The sequence below is a fragment of the Apodemus sylvaticus genome, chromosome 1, assembly GCF_947179515.1.
Source record: "Apodemus sylvaticus chromosome 1, mApoSyl1.1, whole genome shotgun sequence".
Classification (NCBI taxonomy): domain Eukaryota; kingdom Metazoa; phylum Chordata; class Mammalia; order Rodentia; family Muridae; genus Apodemus; species Apodemus sylvaticus.
Genome location: NC_067472.1, coordinates 179,664,343 through 179,692,051, shown reverse-complemented (window position 1 = coordinate 179,692,051; position 27,709 = coordinate 179,664,343). Strand labels below are relative to the sequence as shown.

At 44.5% G+C, this 27,709-nt stretch overlaps 1 pseudogene; it reads right to left on the bottom strand.

Moving 5' to 3' along the window:
* Positions 1 to 15,685: 15,685 nt before the first annotated feature.
* Positions 15,686 to 26,175, bottom strand: LOC127695304 (uncharacterized; annotated as a pseudogene).
* Between the last annotated feature and the right edge of the window lie 1,534 nt (positions 26,176 to 27,709).

Sequence of the window (27,709 nt, the reverse complement as noted above, 5' to 3'; positions counted from 1 at the left end):
TACAGAGACCCTATCTCAACAAAACAACCAACAAAGATAGATCAAGTTGAGATGCCTATAACAGCAGGAGAAGCATGGGTTGAAGAGACTTTTTCAAGGGAAGCCACGAAGCAAATGGAAGACAGAGGCAGGATAGAGACAGGGCAGGGGTCACATGGCCAGTGGTCTGAAGTATGCCTTGTCTAGACACAGACTATGAGCACGGCTCTTAACTAAACATTGAGGTACCCAGTGTGATGGGGGGACACAGGCCTTACTTCTCACGGTCTGATTGAGAGGGCATTTGACCCTCTCCCTAGTCATACTTTCCTTTGACGATCACATGAATTGTGACCTTAAGATCACTAAGAACAGGACTAGGCTGAGCCAGGTTTTTGACCAGGATCTTATTGTCTTACCAAAATACACACCTTCCCATGACAAAAACACACAGTGCCAGGGAGTTCTAAGATGTGTCCTAGAAGGGGTCTTGAGGGGCTTAGACACAGGCCCCTCCCTGCCCACTGAGCAGACCAGGACAGGGATAAAAGAGCACCAAGCTGGGATGGGGCACCTGCCTCCATTACCATGAAACTCGCTGGTGCTCTGGTGCTCCTCGGGGCTGCCCTGCTCCTGACTTCAGGGGAGGTGGGTATTATTGTGTGGGGGCCAGGGATGCAGGCTCTCCAGGCTCTCACTCCCTCTATCCCCAGGGCAGTGCTGATGCCTGACTTTCAAGGGAGGGTGACCTTGCTTTTGTGTTCCAGATTGTGGCCTTTGCCCAGTTATAGAGAGAAAAGTTGAACTATTTTTTCGAGGGACCTTGGAAGACTATCTTCAGCATGTGAAAGCATACAGCAATAATCCTGTCTTACTGGAAGAGGCTGAAAGAATGAAGAACTGTGTCTATAGCAAGTTGACAAGAAGATAAGACACACATAACCAATGTCATCGTGAGACTCTGTGACTAGGGGTGGGGCTTGTGCTTCTCCCCACCTCTGAAGCTTCTCTGTGAAAACAGAAATGTGACACACCTGATTGAGGATGGCAGGAGGATGGGGCAGGAAGGGACTCTCAGGCTGCCTGAATGGGGCCAGGCTGCTCAGCTCAGACAAGCCACACTAGATCCCTGCTCTTGTGTGGCCTCCATCAGTCTTCCTGACAATGCCTCCCAAGTCTAGCTGCACAAGCTTGGGGCCTGGCACCCTTCCCCAGCCTAGGTCTTTTATCCTGACCTTTCAAGCCTACCACAACAGTCCCAAAACAGTCTTCTGTTTTCCTGTTCTCTGTACCTCCAAGGCCACTGTGTGGATGCCAAGCCTGGGGCATTCGAGGATAGAATTAAAGTGAATCCATATTGTCCCTAGAACTGGTAGGACAAGTCACTGCCTCAGCTGCAGAACTCTGAGGGTCAAGATCACCATGTGACAACGGTCAGTTCCCTGTGGGGCCCCAGCTGCCCACAGGCTCACATGGAGCCCTGTAAGCTCCTCCCCATTCTGTCCCACAGGTACCTATGGTGTCCCACAAGGTGCCTTCCCCCATCTGGCTGGATTGGAGGCTCTTTACAGAGCTAGTCTCAACAGGTTGGGGACCAGGCTCCCTGGTCCTGGTGAGACACAAGAGAAATTGCAAACCGGCAGGAGGTCCTTCCAGGAGGTTTCTCAGTGCATGGTCAGTGGGGCATGAGTTCTCCTTTCCCTCTGAGGCCTCATTTGGCTTTCTCTTTGCAGGAAAGAATTAAAGTCAGCCCCTCTTGTTGAGGGGAACCTCTTTGCTCTCAAGGAAGACTCAAGGAAGCTGCTTGCCTGCTCACCTGCATTGATGGAGAAAACCTGACCCCTTGCCCCACGGTGTCTAAAAACAGGAATCCAACAATAAAAGCCTTGCAATTCACATGGGAGCCTGGAGTTTTAGATCCCAGGTTGGGACTGATTGGGTTGAAGGATACTGCAGGGACAACCAGGGGACTTTAAAGTGCCACTTCTCAATTGTGGTGCTGCCAAAATGCCCTACAGAATGCATTAGAAAATGCTGAAACCACATTCACTGCACCACAGTGTCTGTCACTCTCATGGGACAGGGTCCACAGGGTACATACATGACCTCCTAGACTGAACTCCCCAGGAACATGGAACTGAGTAGGATGAGGGACACCAAGGGTTTGCTGAGGACCACACAGGCTCTAAACAGCAGACTCTGCCCCTGCTCCCCAGCGTTGGGACATGAGCCAGTTGTGCAGTGTGTGCATGTGTCTGGGCATCCGTTGTTGTCTTGGCCTCTGTGCCCCATCTAGAAGACAAAAATAAAACTATCTACAAGGCTGTCTTGAGGCTTCTCACCCATCACAGTGAACAGAAGTTCAGCCTTGAAATGAGTGTGGAACCTGTCCAGAACCAGAACTCACTTCATCCTAATGTCAACTACCCATTTCTGAACCCAGTTACTTCCCCCCTGGGTCTTACATGGAGTGGGACCCAGGGTGCTAGAGTTTTAGGACCTGTCCTGTGGCTCTGCTCTGAGGACCTGACAGGAAGTACTGTCCCACACCAGTCAGCAAACAGTTGCCTTGTGGCCAGTCCTAAGACCACGTGCCTTACTGCTCCATCAATGAGCCACGTCCTCACATGGATCCCAGGCTTCACACCACCAGGCATACCCAGAAGAATACAGATAGGTTCCTCAGGATGCAGAGGCTTATGGAAGGCCCAGTGGGGGCAGGCTCTCTCATTACTGGGCATGCGCTGCAAAGAGTAAAGTGTATTATTCTTTTTCCTAAGGCTGTGATAAAATAACAAGCTGAGTATTTATAAAGAAAAACTCATCATATTGAAGGCTCCAGGTCCACAGTCCTGCAGCCTCAATTTTTAACCTCCGTTGAGAACCCGCTCACCAGCATGGAGTCAGGAAATAGCATGAGTCATGTGGCCACGTCAGTGTGAGTGTGGTCTCCAGCCTAAAGTACCCGGGACCTTATTCACCCAGTCTATAGGATTTGTCCCTATATAGAGCAACACCCCAGAGACCTAATCATCCTGCTTCCTCATGACACCATCTCTAATGTTACCACACTGGGGACTAATGTTTCCAGTACATGAACTCTTAGGGCACACAAGGAAACCAGATTCAAACCAAACAGCACAGGAGGAGGCCATCTTGCATAGACTGAGGCCTGATGTCTGTGAATCAGGCCTCCACTTCACCAGTGTCTAGCCACAGCTTGCTTCTGAATGGGGGGGGGGGCATGGTGCCTCTCTGGGAGCTAAGGGTGGTCTAGGGATGGTGAAGATGATGTGACTTAACTCTCCTCACCTCACATGTGGGACCAGGAGCATGCTTCTTTCTACAGATTTAAAAAAAAAAAACAAGAGCATCTCCATCTCTTGCATAGCTTAGCTCCTGCTGGCCTGGGACTTAATCAAAGCACTACAAAAACTAAGAATCCTGAGCTTTCTGGAGATAGGCGACAGATGGGTTAGGTAGGCCTGGTCTTAACCAGATAGTGTCCCAGCCCCCCATGAGCCTGCCGGTGTCATATGTGAGACCTCAAAGTCTGAGCAGGACATGAGTGACAGTTTATGCTCCCTAGAACACAGCTGCCCACCCCTGCCCACACACACACAGTTCTTTGGGGACTTGCTCCAGAGTGACATAAGCTACTGTGCCTTCAAGGACTTAGTTGCTTTCTCCAGCCTGTAAAGTCAGAGCCACCAGGGGCCAAAAAGAATCAGTATTATATGACCTCCCAGATCTTTGTCTGTCGGATATCCAAGCCAACACACTGAGCTCCCCGCAGGCTGTGCAGGGTGCTCCAGGCTCCCAGCTTCGTGAGCTGTCACCCATGCTACTGTAACTGTTAGTGTTGCAGCTGTCTTTGAGTCAGTTCTGCTCCTGTCAGTAACCCCGGGAGAACTCACTGGGTCACCCCATGGACTTCTGTGGGATCCGTTCTTTCGCTACTGACTCCCTATCTATAGTGAATAAAGACTCGTTTAAGTCTTCCCGGGAGTAGTGTCACACAACAGCCAGTGAGATGGCTTGGTGGGTAAAAAGGTCCTTGCCACCCAGCCCGACCGACAGCCTGAATCTGGCCCCCAAGATCCCTGTGGTGGAAGGAGAGACCTGACTCCCACACTGTCTTGAGCTTCCACGCAGCTCCCTACCATGCACAGACTCCTCTGAATATGCACACGTTCAATTCCAGTGCTTGGGAGACAGAGCCAGGAAGATCTCTAATAGTTCAAGGCCAGCCTGGTCTACACTGTGAATTCCAGAACAGTCAGACCTACTATTGTATAACAACTTCCTCCAAGATTGAACTATTCCAGCCTGCTGTAAGTTTCTTAAGCAGGAAGGCAAACAATTCAAAATAGCTCTAAGAAGTCCCTAAAACAGAGTCAGTAAGCCAAAGAAAGCAAGAAAGGCTGAGAGCACAAGGGCCAGGCTACCTGCATGCTGTAAGGTGTGTTCTGGGGTTCCCAGCTTTGTGACAATGGTGGAGCTGAGGTGGGCCTTGGTGATGCAGCTGTCTTTGAGTCAGTTCTGCTCCTGTAAGTAACCCCCATAAAACCCATGTGATCACCAAGTTGGATTTCCATGTTGGTCTGTCATAGATTCCCTATCTGAGGTGGATAGATGTTGAGTGCTGCATCTCCCCAGGAAGGGTTTTGTCACACAGCAACTATGTAGTGAGATTCTGACTCAACAAATGAATGAATGAATGAATGAATGAACAAACAAGTGAGATCTCAAAGAGACAGCTTGTAGATCCACCCATGTTCATAGCCGAACTGTTTATAAGCACAAAAATATGGCAATAACTCAACCTTGCAGAGGACAGGGGTTCTGTTTCCAGCACCTGCAAGGCAGCTTATGGGCATGCTACTCACACACATACATACACACAAGGAAACAAACACAAAGAATATGAATAAGAATGGATCTTTAAAAAAAAAAAAAACTGAAGAAAGAAGCATTGCCTGCCACCCACAGGGCGTCAGGCCAAGTGCAATGAAACAGCCCGAGACCTGCCTTGTTCAGCTCCTGGAAGTGTGTCTTAGTCAGGGTTTCTACTCCTGCACAAACATCATAACCAAGAAGCAAGTTGGGGAGGAAAGGGTTTATTCAGCTTACAGTTCTGCATTGCTGCTCATCACAAAAGGAAGTCTGGACTGGAACTCAAGCAGGTTAGGAAGCAGGAGCTGATGCAGACTCCATGGAGGGATGTTTCTTGCTGGCTTGCTTCAGCCTGCTCTCTTATAGAACCCAAGACTACCAGCCCAGGGATGGCACCACCCACAAGGGGCCTGTAGAGTCTAGCTCACACATTCTAACAGCAGGTTTCCTGGAAGGAGATTTGAGTATTGGAAAGGGGGCAAGAGAAAACACATGGAGAGACACAAAAACACATGGCTTCTGGTTCAAGTCTCCATCTTTAATGCTCTCTTTCCCAACCAACAAAGGCAGATCAAACCCCTCCACTGAAGGCTAGAAACCAGTTCTTCTTGTTCTTCAGGAAGTGGGCAGTCAGGTTGTTGGCTGCCAGTCTTGAGAGCAGTGGGTAGGTGGAGGTCACAATTTCTCCCTTTTTTTAATTTTAAGAAAAACCAGTGGATAACTATATTCATCAAAAGACGATGGGCATTGACCAGTGAGGGAAGGCATTGGCCTAGACCCCCTTAAATATTAATTGACGTCCTTTTCAGGGGAGGGGAAATAGTCTGCCTTATTATTTTAAAGGACAGTCTCTCAACGTCGACCCCTATGCAGCCAGGCTTACTTTGAGGGAACCTCAGAAGCAGGATATTTTCTTTTCCCTTGCAGTGCCTTGCCTTGCACCTCATAACTGATGCACATGTTTGCTTAATTAACAAACATGCATAGATCTGAGTTCTATGCAGCTCCATCTGTGGAGATCCACTGGTAAAGTAAATGCCCTGTGAATATCAGTTGGCTGGCTTTCATAGCCGCCCATCTTCGAGTCCTGGAAGCCACTGCTATAGCAGCCCATCTTCGAGTGCTGTATCTGAAAGATATCTGCTTGAAACACAAAATAAGAGATTAAAAGGAAAAACTGCTTGGACTGTTTCTCTGGAGGGCCCATGGTATTTAATTAGGTTGTAAGTTAGTAGCTCAGGAATAAAACCTTGCTTGCAAATTAATGACAAGAGGAAAAGCAGCCTACCTTCCCAATATGGGAGAAGTAGCTTTAAGAACATTATTGAATTAGTCATACTTACCAGCTGATTCAGGGTCTCTATTTACCTATCATATCAATCTTTCTGGCAGCCATCGGGCTCCATCTTCTTTTTGAGAGAAAATATAAATAGAACATCTCTATAATAAAACAGGGTCTGGAACATTCCATGTATTGGTTAAAGAGTCCTGCCACTTAATCATAGCAATCCCTTTGTATAAAAAGCTTGTGAACAATGATTGATTACATTTAGAGGCTTCTCTCGATGAAGAGAAGTGAAAAGAAATCTTGAACAAGTATCAATGCAAACATGCATAAATTTTAATTTTCCAATTTTGCATAGCGAGTTACATCCATTTGTCAAAAATGATTGGGCATAAGACCACATGGATCAACCCCTAAATGAGGAGCTTGAGATAAGAAAAGGTGGTTAGGGCATTGTTTTACAATAGGGAAAATACAGATCCTGATGGCATATTAAAATTAAACATGCCATAGGTTTCCAATAAAGGACAAATTTTGCAACATACAAGCTAATTGTAAAAGGATTAGAAGTATTATTTATAGGTTGAAAAACGTTTAATATCATTGTCAGCTCTGCTAACTGAGCTGAGCCCAGGTGTTTCTATAACCACCTGTTGATTATAAATAAGATATCTAGCTCTTCCTTCAGAACAGCCATCTATGAAAATCAAGACTATTTTTATACAGAGGCTATAAAGATCATATTAGTAAATACAACCTCATGCATATCTAAGAAACATTATTAATCTATCTTGAGGACAACAGCCATGCCAATAAGTGAATTCTTCCATCTCATCTAGGCAATGGGCATGCCTAGTGATAGGATGCCATATATATTTAGCAAGGATTTCCTTGGCATCCAAATTTGAAAATTTTCTTAAAATATATATGCCTTAAACATATATATGCATAATTCAAATTATATGCATGGGGGTACCATTTCCCCTCTTTCTTTTTTAAGAAGATATTGTTTTGCTTTGTTTTTAAAAAATGTTTTATATTACCTCATCTTTGAGGATAATAAAGAATCAAATTGTCAAATATATCTCAAATGAATAACCTTTATTTATTAAATGGCCAGTTTTATTGTTTGTTCCAATCTAAGATGAAACAACAAGCATATACCATAACATAGGCAATAACTATGTAATTATAGAAAATAAACGTAGCATTCTCAGTTGCCTTTTGCTAGAGCAGTTGCAATTAGAATGCCCAAAAATGAATCATAGTTATATGCACATATTTTGATTTTCTAAATTAGAAATATGAGTATCATTTATCTGTAAAAGTTAATTAAGTCGACTAGAAGTAACACCATTTTGTGGTAGAAGTAGAAATTGAGGACATCAAGAACAAATCTTTATAATTTCATGAACATAAAAATATAAAATTATTTTTTAAGCCATTACTTTTTTGATGATATAAATAATAAATGTGCTTGTACATCTGAATGTTTCTATATAGCTTGTTTGGGATACAAACTTTATGTGCCCTGCCCCAAGGGGTCATGTCCAGGCACCTTTTTAAAGATTTAGTTAAAAATAAGTATATTGTAGTTGTCTTTAGACATGCCAGAAGAGGGCGATAGATCTCACCACAGGTGGTTGTGAGCCACCATGAGGTCGCTGGGATTCGAGCTCTCATGCTCTATGAATGAGGGCCTAGCCTTTAGTGGCTGAGCCATCTCTCCAGGCTTACAACCATAAAATATAAGAGTCTGGCTCCCAGCACCCATGGCTGTCTCTCCAGTCTTTGGGTTAGCTTTTAAATATCTAAAGGACAGTCATTTAGAGAACATATCCTTTGAAATTTGAATTACATTTGTATAAACAATTGTGAAATTTAAGAATTAGCAGTATTAAAAATGGAACAATTTTAACTATATTAATCCTGCCGATCCATGAGCATGGGAGGTTTTTCCATTTTTTGAGGTCTTCTTCCATTTCCTTCTTCAGAGTCTTGAAGTTCTTGTCATACAGATCTTTCACATGTTTGGTAAGAGTCACCCCAAGGTACTTTATACTGTTTGTGGCTATTGTGAAGGGGGTCATTTCCCTAATTTCTTTCTCAGCCTGCTTATCCTTTGAGTATAGGAAGGCTACTGATTTGTTTGAGCTGATTTTATAACCTGCCACTTTGCTGAAGTTGTTTATCAGCTGCAGGAGTTCTCTAGTGGAGTTTTTTGGGTCACTTAGGTAAACTATCATATCATCTGCAAACAGTGATAGTTTGACTTCTTCCTTTCCAATTTGTATCCCTTTGACCTCCTTATGTTGTCTAATTGCTCGAGCTAGTACCTCAAGTACAATATTGAAAAGATAAGGAGAAAGGGGGCAGCCCTGTCTAGTCCCTGATTTTAGTGGGCTTCCATGCTAGTGGATTGGCAGGATTAATATAGTTAAAATGGCCATTTTGCCAAAAGCAATATACAGATTCAACGCAATACCCATGAAAATCCCAACTCAATTCTTCACAGAGTTAGAAAGAGCAATCCTCAAATTCATCTGGAATAACAAAAACCCAGGATAGCTAAAACTATTCTCAACAGTAAAAGAAATTCTGGGGGTATCAGTATCCCTGACCTCAAGCAATACTACAGAGCAATAGGGTTAAAAACTGCATGGTATATGGTACTGTAGTTAAAAACTACAGTGACAGGAAGGCAGATCAATGGAACAGGATTGAAGATCCAGAAGTGAACCCACACACCTATGGCCACTTGATCCTCGACAAGGGGGCTGAAAGCATCCAATGGAAAAAAGATAGCCTTTTCAACAAATGGTGCTGGTTCAACTGGAGGTCAGCATGCAGAAGAATGGGAATTGATGCATCCTTGTCTCCTTGTACTAAGCTCAACTCCAAATGGACCAAGGACCTCCACATAAAGCCAGACACTCTGAAGCTAATAGAAAAGAAACTGGGGAAGACCCTTGAGGACATCGGTACAGGGAGAAAGTTTCTGAACAGAACACCAATAGCATATGCTCTAAGATCAAGAATTGACAAATGGGACCTCAGAAAATTACAAAGTTTCTGTAAGGCAAAGGACACCATCAAAAGGACAAATCGGCAACCAACAAATTGGGAAAAGATCTTCACCAATCCTACATCAGATAGAGGGCTAATATCCAATATATATAAAGACCTCAAGAAGTTAGACTCCAGAAAACCAAATAACCTTATTAAAAATGGAGTACAGAGTTAAACAAAGAATTTTCACCTGAAGAACGTTGGATGGCGGAGAAACATCTTAAAAAATGCTCAACTTCATTAGTCATTAGGGAAATGCAAATCAAAACAACCCTGAGGTTTCACCTTATACCAGTCAGAATGGCTAAGATTAAAAATTCAGGAGACAGCAGGGGTTGGCAAGGATGTGGAGAAAGAGGAACACTCCTCCACTGCTGGTGGGGTTGCAAACTGGTACAACGACTCTGGAAATCAGTCTAGCGGTTCCTCCAAAAACTAGGCACCTCACTTCCAGAAGATCCTGCTATACCACTCATGGGCAGATACCCAGAAGATTCCCCAGCATGTAATAAGGATACATGTACCACTATGTTCATAGCAGACCTATTCATAATTGCCAGAAGCTGGAAAGAACCCAGGTATCCCTCAGCAGAAGAGTGGATGCAAAAAATGTGGTATATATACACAATGGAGTACTATTCAGCCATTAGAAACAATGAATTCATGAAATTCTTAGGCAAGTGGATGGAGCTGGAGAACATCATACTAAGTTAGGTAACCCAGACTCAAAAGATGAAACATGGTATGCACTCACTAATAAGTAGATATTAACCTATAAAACTGGAATACCCAAAACGTAATCCACACATCAAATGAGGTACAAGAAGAACGGAGGAGTGGCCCCTTGTTCTGGAAAGACTCAGTGAAGCAGTATAGGGAAAAACCTGAACAGGGACTTAAGAAGGGTTGGGTGGGAAAACAGGGGGAGGGAAGGGGGCTGATGGGACTTTTGGGGAGTGGGGGTCTATAAAAAGGGGAAATCATTTGAAATGTAAATAAAAAATATATCGAATTAAAAAAAAGATAAAAAATGGAACAATTTTAAGCAATTGTAAACCATGAGATAGATAGATAGATAGATAGATAGATAGATAGATAGATAGATAGATTACTAGTAAAAGCTTGATTTTTTTAACATCTTAAAAATAGCTGCTATAGCACCTAAGTGCTTAAGCAGGGAAAACTTAAAGGAATAGACGTGTGATTTAATTCTATAAACTTTACTCCCATAGTTGATATAATCTTCATGGGATGTATGTATAGAAATATAAAGTAAATTGCAACAACTTACTTTTTGAATAACAATTATTAATTTTGCCTCAAAAGGCTTGCCATGTAATAGATAAACCATTAATAATAATTAATTTGATTGCTGATTGAAACAAGGAATGAACGTTTTATTAGGCTCTTAAAACATTTCTTTAAAATACCTCTATAACATTTTAACAACTCATCAATATATTTATTGAAGGATGTAAAAACTTTATTTCATGAGCAAAAAATGTGGTTCTCTATCAACATTATTTTTGCCAAGGAATGGCAGTGAACACATACCATAAACAGCCGATTATAGCAGCGTTTATCTGTAAAATTATCTATCTTTTGCCAGTTGATTTATATCTGCCCTGAAAACAGAGTATTAAGTTCTCCTGTGGCAAGCTTAAAGCGATGTCTTAGCCAATTAACTTATTTTAATAGCCTTTGAAAATTATTTAAAAAAAAATTTTAAAACCCAGAAGCAAAGGCCTGTTTTACTATAAAGAAAATATTTTTATAAACAAATATTTTTATAAAACAAAACAATTTTTTATGAATAAAATGTATTTATTTATAATTGCCAGAAGCTGGAAAGAACCCAGATATCCCTCAACAGAAGAGTGGATGCAAAAAATGTGGTATATATACACAATGGAGTACTATTCAGCCATTAGAAACAATGAATTCCTGAAATTCTTAGGCAAATGGATGGAGCTGGAAGACCCAGCTGGAAGACTTCTCTTGGAAGACCCAGGATTGATCCCTAGCACCACTCAGTTCCGGGGGATCTGACTCCCTATTCTGATCTCCATGGGGATCATGCATGCATGTGACTTACAGACACACATGCAGGCAAAGTATATCTATATACATAAAATAAAAATAAACAAATCTTCTTTAAAAGATTTATTTATTATACCTGAGTACACTGTAGCAGTCTTCAGACACACCAGAAGAGGGCATCTGATCCCATTATAGATGACTGTGAGCCATCATGTGGTTGCTGGTATTTGAACTCAGGACCTCTGTCCAGAAAAGCAGTCAGTGCTCTTAACCTCTGAACCATCTCTCCAGCCCCTAAGTTGTTTTAAAAGGTATCTAGGGGTCACATACTTTAATCCCAGCAGAAGCAGGAGGATATCCTTGAAGACGGGTGACAGGTCACAGAAGATGGGGACCTGGAGCATACTGTACAACCCTTTGTCTTTTATACAAACATCCTGCCTGTCATATTTCAGTTAGTTACCAGGAAGCAAAACTGCAGAAGGTGGAAGGCAAAGTCAGGGATTTGCCTGAAATGATGGATCAGCCCTTTGGTGGATTTGCTCTTTGTCCCCATTGTGGTGGGTGCTGGGCCCATGGGCTGGGGTTTAAGATCAGAATGGTGTCTCTAACACGGCTTATGTTGTGTTGAGGTCTGAGACTTGTTACAATGGATTCTAGGAACCAAACTCAGATCCTCTACATGTTCTTTTGCTGTTGTTAGTTTTTTGTTTGTTTGGTTTTGGGTTTGGGTTTGGTTTGTTTTTTTCAGGTTATGATTTCTCTGTGTAGCCCTGGCTGTCCTGGAACTCACTCTGTAGACTAGGCTACCCTCAAACTCAGAGATCTGCCTGCCTCTACCTCCACAGTGCTGGGATTAAAGGTGTGGCCCACCACTGCCCAGTAGATAGTGGATCTCTGAGAAAAAGGACCCCTTAGGCTGTGTGGGTGACAGCACAGAGTTCTGCCTCTGTCCCTGCCACCACATGGAACCTCATGTACTCTCTCCACTGTGCAGGGCCTTGTAGACAGAGACTGTCCCCAGCCTTCCATCTGCCCCTAGGTTATATGACACCCATGGCCTGTGTGATCCTGGTCTAGAAACCACCTGCTTCAAAACCACTTTCAGAGTCAGGCTATGCCCGAATTCTCCAGGACCTGCATGCAAGAACTTGCTCAGATTTCAGTGAAGAAATGCAAACAATGGGCAAATGTTAACTCTGATCTGTGTGCAGACACCAATCCTTGCTCCAGGCCACTACCTCTGAGCCACTCCTGGTACAGTCACGGTTCTGTAACTCCCACACAAACATGGAGTCCTTAAAGGCTCAAGAACACTCAACCCTCCTTCCTCTGTGCCCTGCCATTCCAGAGTCAGTCAAGGACTCCAGCTTTTCTCCTTCCCCTCTCCCACCCACCACAGGACTACTATGCCTGTGGTGGTTAGAATATGCTCGGCCCAAGGAGTGGCACTCTTAGGAAGTGTGTCGCTGTGGGCCTGGGCTTTGAGATTCTCCTTCTAGTTGCCTACAAGTCAGTCCAGTCCCAGAAGCCCTCAGATCAGGATGTAGACCACTCAGCTCCTTCTCCAGCACCATGTCTGCCTGTCTGCTGCTATGCTATCCACCATGATGATAACGAGCTGAACCTCTGCACCTGTCAGCCAGCCCCAGTTAAGTGCTTTCCTTTATAGAAGATGCCTCAGTTATGGTGTCTGTTCACAGCAGTAAAACCCAAACTAAGATAGAAGTAGATACTGCGAGTAGTGTGAAAGGCCCTGAAGTAGGGGACCCCAAGCCTCAGGAAAAGGCGGCACCCCCAGAAATTCACAAGAGACCTCCTTGATGCAAATGCATGAGGTTTATTGGGGAATCCACTGCAGCACTAGGGCCGAACCTCATGAACCACTTAAGGTCAGAAGAGTTCGAACACGAGCTGTGGGGGTCAGGGGTTTTTAAAGGAAAAGAAAACACAAAGAAACGGGGAGGTTTGACAATGCATTGGACATCCTGTCAATAATTCAAAACCCCCATAAACCCAAGAAGAATGGAGAAGTCATGCTAACCTCCGGGGGTGATAACAGGTTATCTAGAGCCAACATTTACACTTTTCGGATATTGTATGGCTAAACATTTAACAGAGCACTAAATGCCTCAGAGATGCTATACATTTAAGAGAGCACTAAATGTGTCAGGGATGCTATACATTTAACAGAGCACTAAATGCGTCAGGGACTTGGGGGAGGCTAGGGCAAACAGGCAACATTCTTGTGCCATTATGTGGTTGAAGATATAGCAAAAGCTCTCAGCTGTGTAAAGAAGCTGGCAGGCTAGGTCCAGGGTCAGGGATTGCTATCTTCTAGGGTAATCTCGAAGTCAAAGCTGGGGGCAGAAAGGCAAAAGAGCAAGTTTCTTGGTATTAGGCTAGCTGCTAGAAGTCTAAAAATATTGACTTGGGGCTCACATGTTGAGTGAGGGTTTCACATTCCTCCCTTTTGTTATTTCGTAGTTCTAATCATAGAACTACAAAATTAAGTTTCTGATTCTATATTGTTCTGCCCTATCTTTTGATACTGTTGGCGTAGCACAAGAATTTGTACAGTGCTTACTCTCTGGTGAACAAACACAATTAATCGGTTGATCACACAATGCCCTATGGTAAGCAAAAGACATAATATTATTTAGGGGGCCCATGAGGACTGAAAACAAAGTAGTCATCCATGGAGACCTGTAAACCATCCTTCATATCAATTTTGAGCATTTTCTCTCTCAAGTCGGAGCTTATTAAGGCTTTCTTTTAGTTTGCTCATTGAATCTTTAACTGCCCCTGAATGGTCCACATAAAACAACATTCTTCTTTTAGAGCTGCACATAACCATCCTTCTTTAAGAATAACAAGTCTAAACCCCTCCTATTCTGGAGAACAACCTCAGATAAGGAAGTAAGAGACTCTCGTAGTTTTGTTATTGAATCTTGTATAGCTTGCAAATCCTGATCCATGGCATCTTGCAGGTTCTTAAAGCCTTGCTGTCTGGCAATCAAAGGGGTAGCTCCTGTTCCTATGCCTCTGATACCTACTGCTAGCCCTATTCCCAGTAAGACTGCTAACATGAGGGAAGCAGGTTCCTTCTTGACTCTTGTTGGTCCTGTATCATAGGCTCCTATGACTACTTCTTCAGGATGATAATAAATACGGAGCACTAGCTGAATCATGACACAGAAATCGTTGGTCTGGTTGAAAACGGACGTGGATATGCAAGAGGTGAGCACAGTACTGCATGTCCACCAGCTGTTATTATTGGGTATCAGGTACCAATAGGGTGATAGGTACTGTCTTACTTCCGAGGAGTTTAGAATCATGGAGATGTTGCAGAGATGTTGGTGGGTGGGGGCACTTTTCCTAACAAAACCCAAAACCAGAAACTTCATTAAGAGTGAGCTTTCCCCTCGCTCCCCAGGGGCATAGGCTATGATCTGTGGTACTGGTTGGGGTACCTGATATGGCTGTTCCCTCATAGTAGGGGGGTCCCATTGCCAAGCAAAGCCAGCAGGATGTTGTGGCATAAGGGCTAGTAGCATTAAGAGCAAAGAAAGCACCTTGTATGAGATTAAAGAGTTGATCTCAAGTTGTAGGGGCTAAGGCGTAGTTCTCAGTGGTTCTTCTGGACTAGTTGAGCCAGGAGTAGCAGGGGAACTATGTGGCAGGGTAGGTGGGGATTTGGTAAACACAAGGGGGGTGAGTAATGGAAAGATCTTCTTAGGGGGTAGCCTTGGGGAGTCCTTGCTGTGTTAAAACCTTATCAGGTCCTATAGAGACAGGAGGAAGGCTTTCTATCTTGAGACGAATCTGGAATGTAAACCCATTATCCCATCCTGTCATATAAAACCTGAGTCCCCATAGGTGTCCCTTATGCCAGGAGGAAAACTGTTTACCCTGGGCAGTAAAAGTGGTAGTAAGGGAGTCTGTTCCCTTATTTCTTCTATTAACCATAATCAGATCCCATGAGGGCCCTGAATGCCAATATATGGTACCCGAAGTTACACAAGACCATTGTTTACAAAAGAATTGTTCTAACCCTCCACATCTGTAAGCCACAGCCCGCGTTCTAACGTCTCAAGAACAAACGTAAAAAGGAGTTTGCTGCAGCTTCCTCTGGGCAGGCCCATCTTTACATTCTGGGTGATCAGCTATATACTGGCCCTAAGAGTTTACCACCTGGTTAAGGGTGCGTTTTTCTAATTGAGATGTCTCTGAGGGAACCTCCTCGTGAGTCCATTCTGGAATGTCCCAAGAGTCTAAGCCTGCTGTTAGGGCACAGATTTCAGGATATAAGGACGGCCACCAAGTATCAGGGGGTGCTGCCTTAGAGGTAGACCAGACCATGTCTCCCGATTGAGACAGTACTTGCCAAGTCAGCTTTAAGGGGCTTGAGGGTTATTATTCTTCAAGGTTTGGCAGGCAATGGAGGCGCAGCTTAAGAGGATCATCAGTCCATTCCAGTTTCCAGGTGTCATCTTGGGCTGCCTGCAGTGCGATCTTGACAAGAGAGGCATGGATCCAGGCTAGGATACCATCAACCTTGACAGCAGTAGGGCCGGTCAGGAGTACTAGAAAGGGTCCTTTCCACCTGGCTTCAAGGGTTCTAGCTCGGTGATGACAGATCAGGACAGAGTCTGCCACTTGGAACTTGTGTGGGCACCTCGGTGGTCCCTGGCTCGTAGGCTCCTCTGAGTTGCTCCCAGGCGTCCTTTCTGACAAGTTCAAGGGCCTTTAAGTGGGCTAAGAGGGGTTGGGAAAAAGGAACATCGGGGTCAAAAATCCCTCCTGCTTCTGTCAAAGGGGGCAGTTCCCCATGGTGGAGCTCAAATGGTGTGAGTATGAATTTCCCTGGGGTGTTCTGTACTTGGAACAGGGCAAAAGGAAGGAGGACTGTTCAATCTTTCTCTGCTGGTCTCCAAGGCTAATTTAGTCAAGGTCTCTTTTAATGTTCTACTCATCCTTTCTACCTCTTCTGAACTCTGGGGTCTATAAGCACAATGTAATTTCCAATCAATCCCCAGTTGTGCAGCCAGTCCCTGACTTACCTGGACAACGAAGGCAGGGCCATTGTCTGATCCAATTACCTTAGGGATGCGGAAACTTGGAAAAATTTCTTCTAATATCTTCTTTGCCACCACGTTGTCCATCTCCCTTTTCGTGGGGAAGGTCTCCACCCATCCTGAAAAGGTAACTATGAAAACTAAGAAGTATCTGTTACCATATTTTGCTGGTTTGACTTCTGTGAAGTCAACTTCCCAGTATGTTCCTGGCCTATCTCCCTGCAGGTACTTACCAGGTGTGCCTATATGATGTGCAGCATTGGTTAAATCACAAGCTTTACAATTTTGTACTGCCTCTTGAGCAATATCTGAAAGTCCCATGACATGATAGTCGGAGTGGAGTATAAGGTCTTTTAATTTCTTAGCTCCCAAGTGGGTCAATTGATGTAGATTGGTGACATAGTGATGTCCCTCTTTTCGGGGTAAGATAGATTTCCCATCTTCTGTCTCTGCTACTCCATAGGGGGTGTAGTTATGTACTATTTTTAATCTTTCCATCTGATGGTGATCCTCAGGAGTGTATCTGAAACTGGTCTCCCTGATGTCATAATAGTTTTTGGACTCTTTGGCCCCTTGATTGGTTATAAGGATCATGGTCCCTTGGGCCACTTGTTTGGCCACCATGTCAGCCATCTGATTTCCTCTGGCAATGGCATCTGGGCCCTTTTGATGGCCAGGGCAATGTATAATGGCCAGTTTTTTGTGGTAGATGTATGGCCGCTAGTAAACTCAGGATTTCTTCTTTGTTTTTACTATATGCAAGTACACCTTAGCTGTCTTTAGACATCAGATCTCTCTTTATGATTGGTTGTGAGCCACCATGTGGGTTCTGGGATTTGAACTCATGACCTTTGGAAGAACAGTCAGTGCTCTTACCCACTGAGCTATCTCTCCAGCCCCTTCTTTATTTTTAATGTCCTTTCCAGCCAACATGAGTAGCCCCCTTGTTTGTAAATTGCCCCATGTTTGTGTGCGGTGGCGAAGGCATACCTGCTGTCCCTGTAGATGTTGACAGACTTCATTTCTGACAGTCTCAAGGCTTGGGTTAGTGCAATCGGTTCTGCCTTCTGAGCCAACGTTCCTTCAGGCAAGCTACTGGCCCAGATGGCCTGTTTTCCATCTACCACCGCCACCCCGGCTTTCCGCTTACCTTCAACCACGAAGCTGCTGCCATCTGTATACCAATTAAGGGACCCTGGCCAGGATTGGTCTATGAGGTCCTTCCGCATTCCGGTTTCTTCTGCCAGGATGTCCATACATTGGTGTACAGGCAGGGAGTCTTCTGCCTCAGGTACTAAGGTAGCGGGGTTGAGGATAGCCCGTGGGGCAAAAGTCACTCGATCAGTTAACAGCAGGCTTTGATAGTGAGTCATGCAGGCGCTCATCATCCACCTGTCAGAGGGCTGCAGTCACCTGGTGTCCTAAGGTCAGTTTTTCAGCATCCTTGAGAAGTAGGGTTGTTGCAGCAATGGCTTTCAGGTAAGATGGACATCCACTGGCTACAGGATCTAGCTTCTTTGATAGGTAGGCTACGGGTCGTTTCCATGGCCCCAAAGCCTGGGTCAAGACCCCTCCGGCTATTCCTGCTCTCTCATCCACGTAGAGGGTAAAAGGCTTAGTTAAGTCAGGCAAGGCCAAGACTGGTGCACTGAGTAAAGCCTTTTTTATTTCTTCGAAAGCTTTCTGATGCTCAGGAGTTCATGAAAAAACCCCGGTTTCTTTGATGAGAGGGTAAAGGGGTGCTGCTAAGATGGCAAATCCTGGTATCCATAATCTACAGAAACCTGCAGTGCCCAGGAATTCTCTCGCTGGCTTTGGGGTAGTAGGAGTGGGGATCTGGGTCACAGTTCTCTTCCTAGCTTCTGTCAACCATCGCTTCTCCTTCTTAAGAGTGTATCCCAAGGGCGGCGGCGGCGGCGGCGGCGGCGGCGGCAGCAGTGGCTGGTCCAGCTGAAGGGCCATCAGCAGTGGAACCAAGGCGACACAGGGTCCAGTTAGGCCCTGCGCCCACGACCACTGACCTTCGCTGACCAGCCGGGTGGCAAGCAGCTGCGGTTCTGCGGAGCCTTTCGCTGCACGGAAGCCACTTCAGAACTCGGCTTCCCGCCAGTCAGGAGAGACTCACCTCCATCTTGATTCCGGGCTCCAGAGATCGGACAGACTGAGGTACACAAACATAATCCTAGGCCCAACACCGCAGGGGTCTGAGCCTGACGGGCGTTGGCCTGCACCCAGGCCCTGGGCTGTTCGAGTGGCCATCGGGGCGCCAATCCAGCCAGGAGGTTTTTTTGCCCTGGCCGGCGCACGCGCCGCCATTTTGCCTACAGGACCCAGAGTGCTCGGGAGGGCAGAGACGGCTAACAAGCTTAGCCTGAGGCTAACAAAACGGGGGTCTAGGCCCCAAAAGGCACAGGACTGACCCCAAGAACTGGGCGGCTTGGTGGGCCATCTGTGTGTCAACCCGCCCAGGAGGTTGTTAGCACAACAGACTCTCCAGGTGCTTTCGGGGAGCACGGACGCGCACGCCCGCCATCCGGGTCACCTGGCAGACCCAATTAACAGTCATAGCCCTAGGGGAACTTTGCTCGGACCTTGGCCTCCCAGGCTTTTGCCTGGACTCAGGGCCTGGGCGACAAGGCTAACCTAGTGTGCGCCAGCACAGTTGGGGAAATCGGCTGCCCAGCGGAGTGAGCGGAACACAGGGGAGGTCACAGCAGCATACACCTTCGGAGCTCCCTGGGGGTGCACACGGGTTCCATCTGGTCCACAGACACAATCTGGGTCAAGGCCTCAGGCAGAAGCCCTCAGGTCAACTCTCTCCGCTTCAGATCAGCCTGGGCGGCCGCACCACATCTCCAGGTCCCTCAAGAGGCTAGTGGGGGCTTCCGGGCGGCCAGCTGGGAGAAGTCGGTGTGCTCCAATAAATCCTGCGGGGCCCAGCGGGAGCCTTCAGGTGCCTGCTTCGGGATCTGAACAGCCTGGACAGCAGCACCCTGTCTACAGGCAGTGCAGGGTGTAAGCTGTGCACCAGAGGCCAACGGGGAAGGGGCAGCTTGCACTGGTGAGTCCAGCACTGACAAGACCAAGTAACACCAGTGAGAGCTAGATGGCAAAAGGCAAACGCAGGAACGTCACTAACAGAAATCAAGGCAATATGGCAACATCTGAACCCAATTCTCCTCTACCAGCATGTCCTGGATACCCCATCACACCAGTAAAACAAGATTTGGATTTAAAATCACTGGTCATGATGCTGGTACAGGAACACATGAAGGACATACTTAAAGAAATTCAGGAGAAAATGGATCAAAAGTTAGAAGCCCTTGCAAGGGAAACACAAAAATCATTGAAAGAAATCCAGGAGAATACAAAAGCCAACAAGGAGGAAATGCAAAAAACACTTAAAGAAATACAGGAGAACTTTGGTCAACAGGCTGAGGTCATGAAAGACGAAACACAAAAATCTCTTAAAGAAATACAGGAGAACTTTGGTCAACAGGCTGAGGTCATGAAAGAAAAAACACAAAAATCTCTTAAAGAATTACAGGAAAGCACAAACAAGCAAGTGAAGGAGCTAAGCAAAACCATCCAGGATCTAAAATCAGAAGTAGAAACAACTAAGAAAACTCAAAAGGAGACAACTTTGGAGATAGAAAGCCTTGGGAAGAAATCAGGGGACAGAGATGCAAATATCAACAACAGAATACAAGAAATAGAAGAAAGAATCTCAGATGCTGAAGATTCCATAGAAACCATGGACTCAACAGTTAAAGAAAATGCAAAATGCAAAAAGCTTGTAACCCAAAATATCCAGGAAATCCAGGATACAATGAGAAGACCAAACCTAAGGATTATAGGCATAGATGAGAGTGAAGATTTACAACTTAAAGGGCCAGCAAATATCTTCAATAAAATTATGGAAGAAAACTTCCCTAACCTAAAGAGAGAGATGCCCATGAATATACAAAAAGCCTACAGAACTCCAAACAGACTGGACCAGAACAGAAATACTTCCCGTCACATAATAATCAAAACACCAAATGTTCTAAACAAAGAAAGAATATTAAAGGCAGTAAGAGAAAAAGGCCAAGTAACATATAAAGGAAGACCTATCAGAATCAAAGCAGACTTTTCACCTGAGACTATGAAGGCTAGAAGGTCCTGGGCAGATCTCATGCAGACTCTAAGAGAACACAAATGCCAACCAAAACTACTATATCCAGCAAAACTCTCAATCACCATAGATGGAGAAACTAAGATGTTTCACGACAAAACCAAGTTTACCCAATATCTATCCACAAACCCAGCCCTAAAAAGGATAATAGGAGGACAACACCAATACAAGGAGGGAAACTTCACCCTGAAAAAAGCAAGATAGTAACCTTTCATCAAACCCAAAAGAAGTTAAGCAATCAAATTTAAAAAATAACGTCAAAAATGATAGGAAGTAACAATCACTATTCCTTAATATCTCTTAACATCAATGGACTCAATGCCCCAATAAAAAGACACAGACTAACTGACTGGATACGTAAACAGGACCCTACATTTTGCTGCTTACAGGAAACACACCTCAGGGTCAAAGACAAACACTACCTTAGAGTAAAAGGCTGGAAGACAATTTTACAAGCAAATGGTCTCAGGAAACAAGCTGGAGTAGCCATTTTAATATCAGATAAAATTGACTTTCAACCCAAAGTCATCAAAAGAGACTCTGAGGGACACTTCTTGCTGGTCAAAGGAAAAATACAACAAGAAGAACTCTCAATCCTGAACATCTATGCTCCAAATGCAAGGGCACCCTCTTTCATAAAAGAAACTTTATTAAAACTCAAAGCACACATTGCACCTAACACAATAATTGTGGGTGACTTCAACACTGCACTTTCCTCAATGGACCAATCAGGAAAACAGAAACTAAACAAGGACACAATGAAACTAATTGAAGCTTTGGACCAATTAGATTTAACTGATATATATAGAACATTCTATCCTAAAACAAAAGAATATACCTTTTTTTCAGCACCTCATGGTACCTTCTCCAAAATCGACCATATAATTGGTCACAAGACAGACCTCAACAAATATAAGAAGATCGAACTAATCCCATGCCTCCTATCTGATCACTATGGAATAAAAGTGGTCTTCAATAGCAACAGAAACAATAGAAAACCCACATACACGTGGAAATTGAACAATACTCTACTCAATGATACCTTGGTCAAGGAAGAAATAAAGAAAGAAATTAAAGACTTTTTAGAACACAATGAAAATGAAAACACAACATACCCAAATCTATGGGACACAATGAAAGCAGTGCTAAGAGGAAAACTCATAGCCCTGAGTGCCTCCAAAAAGAAAATGGAGAGAGCATACATTACCAACTTAATGACACACCTGAAAGCCCTAGAACAAAAAGAAGCTATTTCACCCAGGAGGAGTAGAAGGCAGGAAATCATCAAACTCAGGGCCGAAATCAATCAAGTAGAAACAAAGAGAACCATACAAAAAATCAACAAAACCAGGAGCTGGTTCTTTGAGAAAATCAACAAGATAGATAAACCCTTAGCCAGACTGACCAAAGGGCACAGAGAAAGTATCCAAATTAACAAACTTAGAAATGAAAAGGGAGACATAACAACGGAAACTGAGGAAATCCAAAAAATCATCAGATCCTACTACAAGAGCCTGTACTCAACACAACTGGAGAATCTGGAGGAAATGGACAATTTCCTTGACAGATACCAAATACCAAAATTAAATCAGGACCAACTAGACCATCTGAACAGTCCCATAAAGCCTAAAGAAATAGAAGGAGTCATAGAAAGTCTTCCAACCAAAAAAAGCACAGGACCAGATGGTTTCAGTGCAGAATTCTACCAGAACTTCAAAGAAGAGTTAACACCAATACTCTTCAAACTATTCCACAAAATAGAAACAGAAGGAACACTACCCAATTCCTTCTACGAAGCCACAATTACGCTGATACCAAAGCCACACAAAGATCCAACAAAGAAAGAGAACTTCAGACCAATTTCCCTTATGAACATCGATGCAAAAATACTCAATAAAATTCTTGCCAACCGAATCCAAGAACACATCAAAACGATCATCCACCATGATCAAGTAGGCTTTATCCCAGGAATGCAGGGTTGGTTCAATATACGGAAATCCATCAATACAATCCACTACATAAACAAACACAAAGAACAAAACCACGTGGTCATTTCATTGGATGCTGAAAAAGCATTTGACAAAATTCAGCATCCTTTCATGCTTAAAGTCTTGGAGAGAACAGGAATTCAAGGCCCATACCTAAACATAGTAAAAACAATATACAGCAAACCGGTAGCCAGCATCAAACTAAATGGAGAGAAACTTGAAGCAATCCCACTGAAATCAGGGACCAGACAAGGCTGCCCCCTTTCTCCTTATCTTTTCAATATTGTACTTGAGGTATTAGCTCGGGCAATTCGACAACATAAGGAGGTCAAAGGGATACAAATTGGAAAGGAGGAAGTCAAACTATCATTATTTGCAGACGACATGATAGTCTACCTAAGTGACCCAAAAAACTCCACTAGAGAGCTCCTACAGCTGATAAACAACTTCAGCAAAGTGGCAGGTTATAAAATCAACTCAAGCAAATCAGTGGCCTTCCTATACTCAAAGGATAAGCAGGCTGAGAAAGAAATTAGGGAAATGACCCCCTTCACAATAGCCACAAACAGTATAAAGTATCTTGGGGTGACTCTTACCAAACATGAAAGATCTGTATGACAAGAACTTCAAGACTCTGAAGAAGGAAATGGAAGAAGACCTCAAAAAATGGGAAAACCTCCCATGCTCATGGATCGGTAGAATCAATATAGTTAAAATGGCCATTTTGCCTAAAGCACTATACAGATTCAATGCAATACCCATCAAAATCCCAACTCAATTCTTCACAGAGTTAGAAAGAGCAATTATCAAATTCATCTGGAACAACAAAAAACCCAGGATAGCAAAAACTATTCTCAGCAACAAAAGAAAATCTGGGGGAATCAGTATCCCTGACCTCAAGCAATACTACAGAGCAATAGTGTTAAAAACTGCATGGTATTGGTACAGTGACAGGCAGGAGGATCAATGGAACAGGATTGAAGATCCAGAAATGAACCCACACACCTATGGCCACTTGATCCTCGACAAAGAGGCTGAAAACATCCAATGGAAAAAAAGATAGCCTTTTCAACAAATGGTGCTGGTTCAACTGGAGGTCAGCATGCAGAAGAATGCGAATTGATCCATCCTTGTCTCCTTGTACTAAGCTCAAATCCAAATGGATCAAGGACCTCCACATAAAGCCAGACACTCTGAAGCTAATAGAAAAGAAACTGGGGAAGACCCTTGAGGACATCGGTACAGGGAGAAAGTTTCTGAACAGAACACCAATAGCGTATGCTCTAAGAGCAAGAATTGACAAATGGGACCTCATAAGGTTACAGAGTTTCTGTAAGGCAAAGGACACCATCAAGAGGACAGATCGGCAACCAACAAATTGGGAAAAGATCTTCACCAATCCTACATCAGATAGAGGGCTAATATCCAATATATATAAAGAACTCAAGAAGTTAGACTCCAGAAAACCGAACAACCCTATTAAAAAATGGGGTACAGAGTTAAACAAAGAATTCTCACCTGAAGAACTTCGGATGGCGGAGAAGCATCTTAAAAAATGCTCAACTTCATTAGTCATAAGGGAAATGCAAATCAAAACAACCCTAAGATTTCATCTTACACCAGTCAGAATGGCTAAGATTAAAAATTCAGGAGACAGCAGGGGTTGGAGAGGGTGCGGAGAAAGAGGAACACTCCTCCACTGCTGGTGGGGTTGCAAATTGGTACAACCACTCTGGAAATCAGTCTGGCGGTTCCTCCGAAAACTGGGCACCTCACTTCCAGAAGATCCTGCTATACCACTCCTGGGCATATACCCAGAGGATTCCCCACCATGTAATAAGGATACATGCTCTACTATGTTCATAGCAGCCCTATTTATAATTGCCAGATGCTGGAAAGAACCCAGGTATCCCTCAACAGAAGAGTGGATGCAAAAAATGTGGTATATCTACACAATGGAGTACTATTCAGCCATTAGAAACAATGAATTCATGAAATTCTTAGGCAAATGGATGGAGCTAGAGAACATCATACTAAGTGAGGTAACCCAGACTCAAAAGGTGAATCATGGTATGCACTCACTAATAAGTGGTTATTAACCTAGAAAACTGGAATACCCAAAACATAATCCACACATCAAATGAGATACAAGAAGAAAGCAGGAGTGGTCCCTGGTTCTGGAAAGACTCAGTGAAACAGTATTTGGCAAAACCAGAACGGGGAACTGGGAAGGGGTGGGAGGGAGGACAGGGGAAGAGAAGGGGGCTTACGGGACTTTCGGGGAGTGGGGGGGCTAGAAAAGGGGAAATCATTTGAAATGTAAATAAATTATATCGAATAAAAAAAATAACAATAAAAAAAAAAAAGAAAAAGAAAAAAAAAAGAAAAAAAAGAGTGTATCCCAAGTAAGTGACTTCTGTTTGGCATATTTGGGCTTTTTTATCCGAAGCTCGGTACCCCAACTCACCCAACTCGGTCAGCAGTTACTCAGTCCACCGTGTACACTCCTGTTCATTATCAGCAGCTAAAATCAAATCGTCAATGTACTGCAGCAAAGTTATTTGGGGGTTCTCTGACCCGAACAGAGCCAAATCTCAATGGAGGGCTTCTTCGAAGAGAGTTGGAGAGTTCTTGAACCCTTGAGGCAGTCGTGTCCAAGTTAATTGTCCAACTTGTCCCAACTCTGGGTCTCTCCTTTCGAAAGCCAAAATCGGCTGGCTCGTGGGGTGCAGCTTCAGGCAGAAAAATGCATCTTTTAGGTCAAGAACAGTATACTATTTTCTGTCAGGAGGAAGAGAGCTGAGCAAGTTGTAAGGGTTAGGGACAGTAGGATGGATGTACTGCACTCTCTTATTAACTTCTCTAAGATCTTGCACTGGCCGGTAACCATTGGTACCAGGCTGCTTGACAGGCAGTAGTGGAGTCTTTCAGGGAGATTGGCAGGGTATTAGGATACCTAGTTGTAGCAGCCTCTGGATGTGAGGTCTGGTGCCCTCCCAAGCCTCTTTACTCATAGGATACTGCCACAACCCAATAGGAACTGCATCAGTCTTTAAGTTAATGATGATGGGGGGTACTCATTTTGCTTCCCCCATACCTTCCATCTCTGCCCATGCTTTAGGGAACTTTTTCAGCCACACAAACTAGAGAAAAGTTTCTCCTTTTCTCTAGTGTCTCAATCACAGGGACTTGGGGCTCATGTAATCTATATTCTTCTTCTAGCTTCATGGCCAGGGCCATAGATGTGGGATTCTCCCAATCGACTGTTGCTCCTTCCGAAGAGAAACTTATTTGAGCCTTTAGTTTAGTTAGTAAATCTCTCCCTAGTAGTGGCATGGGACATTCTGGGATGAAAAGGAAAGAGTGGGTTACTTGTCACTTTCCTGGGTACACCTTCCTGCCAGTAGTCCATGAATATGGTTTTTGACCCATGGCCCCAATTACTATAGTCTTTTTATCCTTTAATTGTCCTAGAGGCTTCTTTAAGGCAGAACATTCTGTTCCCGTGTCAACTAGAAGGTCCATAGGGGTCCCCTCCACTTTTAGGGTTACCCTAGGCTCGGGGAGGGGATCCGAGTCCCATCTCCCCTGTTCATCTTCTTCCATGGTGAAGAACCCTGGGTGCCTTATGTTTCTTCTTTGGGCAGTCCCCTGCCCAATGTCCATGCTCTCTACCAAAAGCACATTGGTTTTTATTTAAAGGTTGACAAGGGAGTCCTCCAGGGTTCAAGGGTCTTCTTGACTGTGAGCTGCCCAGGTACCCTGATTGTCTAGTTTCTCCTTTTCTCTGTTAGCTTCCCTGTCACCTACAACTGTGGCCAGAATCTTAGTCAAATTACTTTCTTGTCTACGGTCCTGCCTGTCCTCTCTCTCTTCAGCTTCCCTCTTTTCCCTCTCTCTCCTCTCCTCCTCACTCTCTCTCTTATGATATACTTTTTATGCCTCTTTAACCATGTCCCATAAGGACAAGGTATGCAGGCCTTCTAGATGTTGCAACTTCTTTTTGATATCAGAGGCAGACTGCCCAATAAAAGCCATGGCTACTGCTGCCTGCTGACCCTCAGAAGTAGGGTCAAAAGGAGTATAACACCTGTAAGCCTCTATACACCGTTCTAAAAACACAGAGGGAGGCTCCTTTTCCCCCTGAAGAACTTCCCTTACCACAGCCAGATTGGTGGGGTATCGGCCTGCCCCCCAGAAACCTGCCACCAGAGCCTGGTGGGAGACCATCAGTCGCTCATCACCTGCAGCTGTATTGAAATCCCACTCAGGACGATTCAGGGGGAAGCTCTCATCGATCACATTCTGGAGCTGAGTTGGTTGGCCGTTGGTTCCAGGCACATTTTTTCGTGCCTCCAAAAGTATTCTTTCCCTTTTTTCGGTGGTGAAGAGAACCTGTAAAAGCTATTGGCAGTCATCCCAGGTTGATTGGTGTGAGAACATGTTGGACTCCACCAAACCTGTAAGGCTAGAGGGATTTTCTGAAAAAGAATCATGATTTTCTTTCCAATTATATAAAACGGCCGAGGAGAAAGGCCAATATTGGAGTTGGCCACTGTATGCACGCAGAGGCAAGACTGTAGTGGAGTCTGGTCCTTCGGGGCTCTGAGCACATCGGATTCGGGTCCCAACCGCCGGCCCCTTGGCAGTGGCTGTAGCCCCTGCAGCGCTGGCCCCTCTGTAGTGACTGATCTCTCTGCTGGGGCTGCACCCCCCCCCAGGTGGCTGGTCCCTCTGCCGCCCCTTCAGCGGTAACCAGTTGAAGATTCTGAGGATGCATGGGGAGGGGGAGGGGGTGAAACATCAAACCATTCTGGAGTCCCCTCGATCTTGGGATGGATCTTGCAAGGAGCTGACAGATAAATTTTGTTTGGTGGGTCGGGCTCCGCCATTTTTGTTTCCACTCTCTGTTCCATGTTATGAAGTGCCAGGACTCAGGAGCCTGGCTTGTTTTTCTGAGTCCAAGGCCTTAACCAGGATGGAGGATCCTGCACTAGGTCTACCCAGACCACACTGGCCAGGGTAAGACCCTGGTCCTTCCTGCAACACTATGTTCCTGATGGCAGAAATTACAGTCAGGTCAAGTGTGCCCTCTGGTGGCCAATCGACGTTATACATCGGCCATTGTGAAGAACAAAACATTCTCCATCCTTTCTTCTTAACTTCTACAGACAGATAGTGTGCCCTATTTCTAATTTCT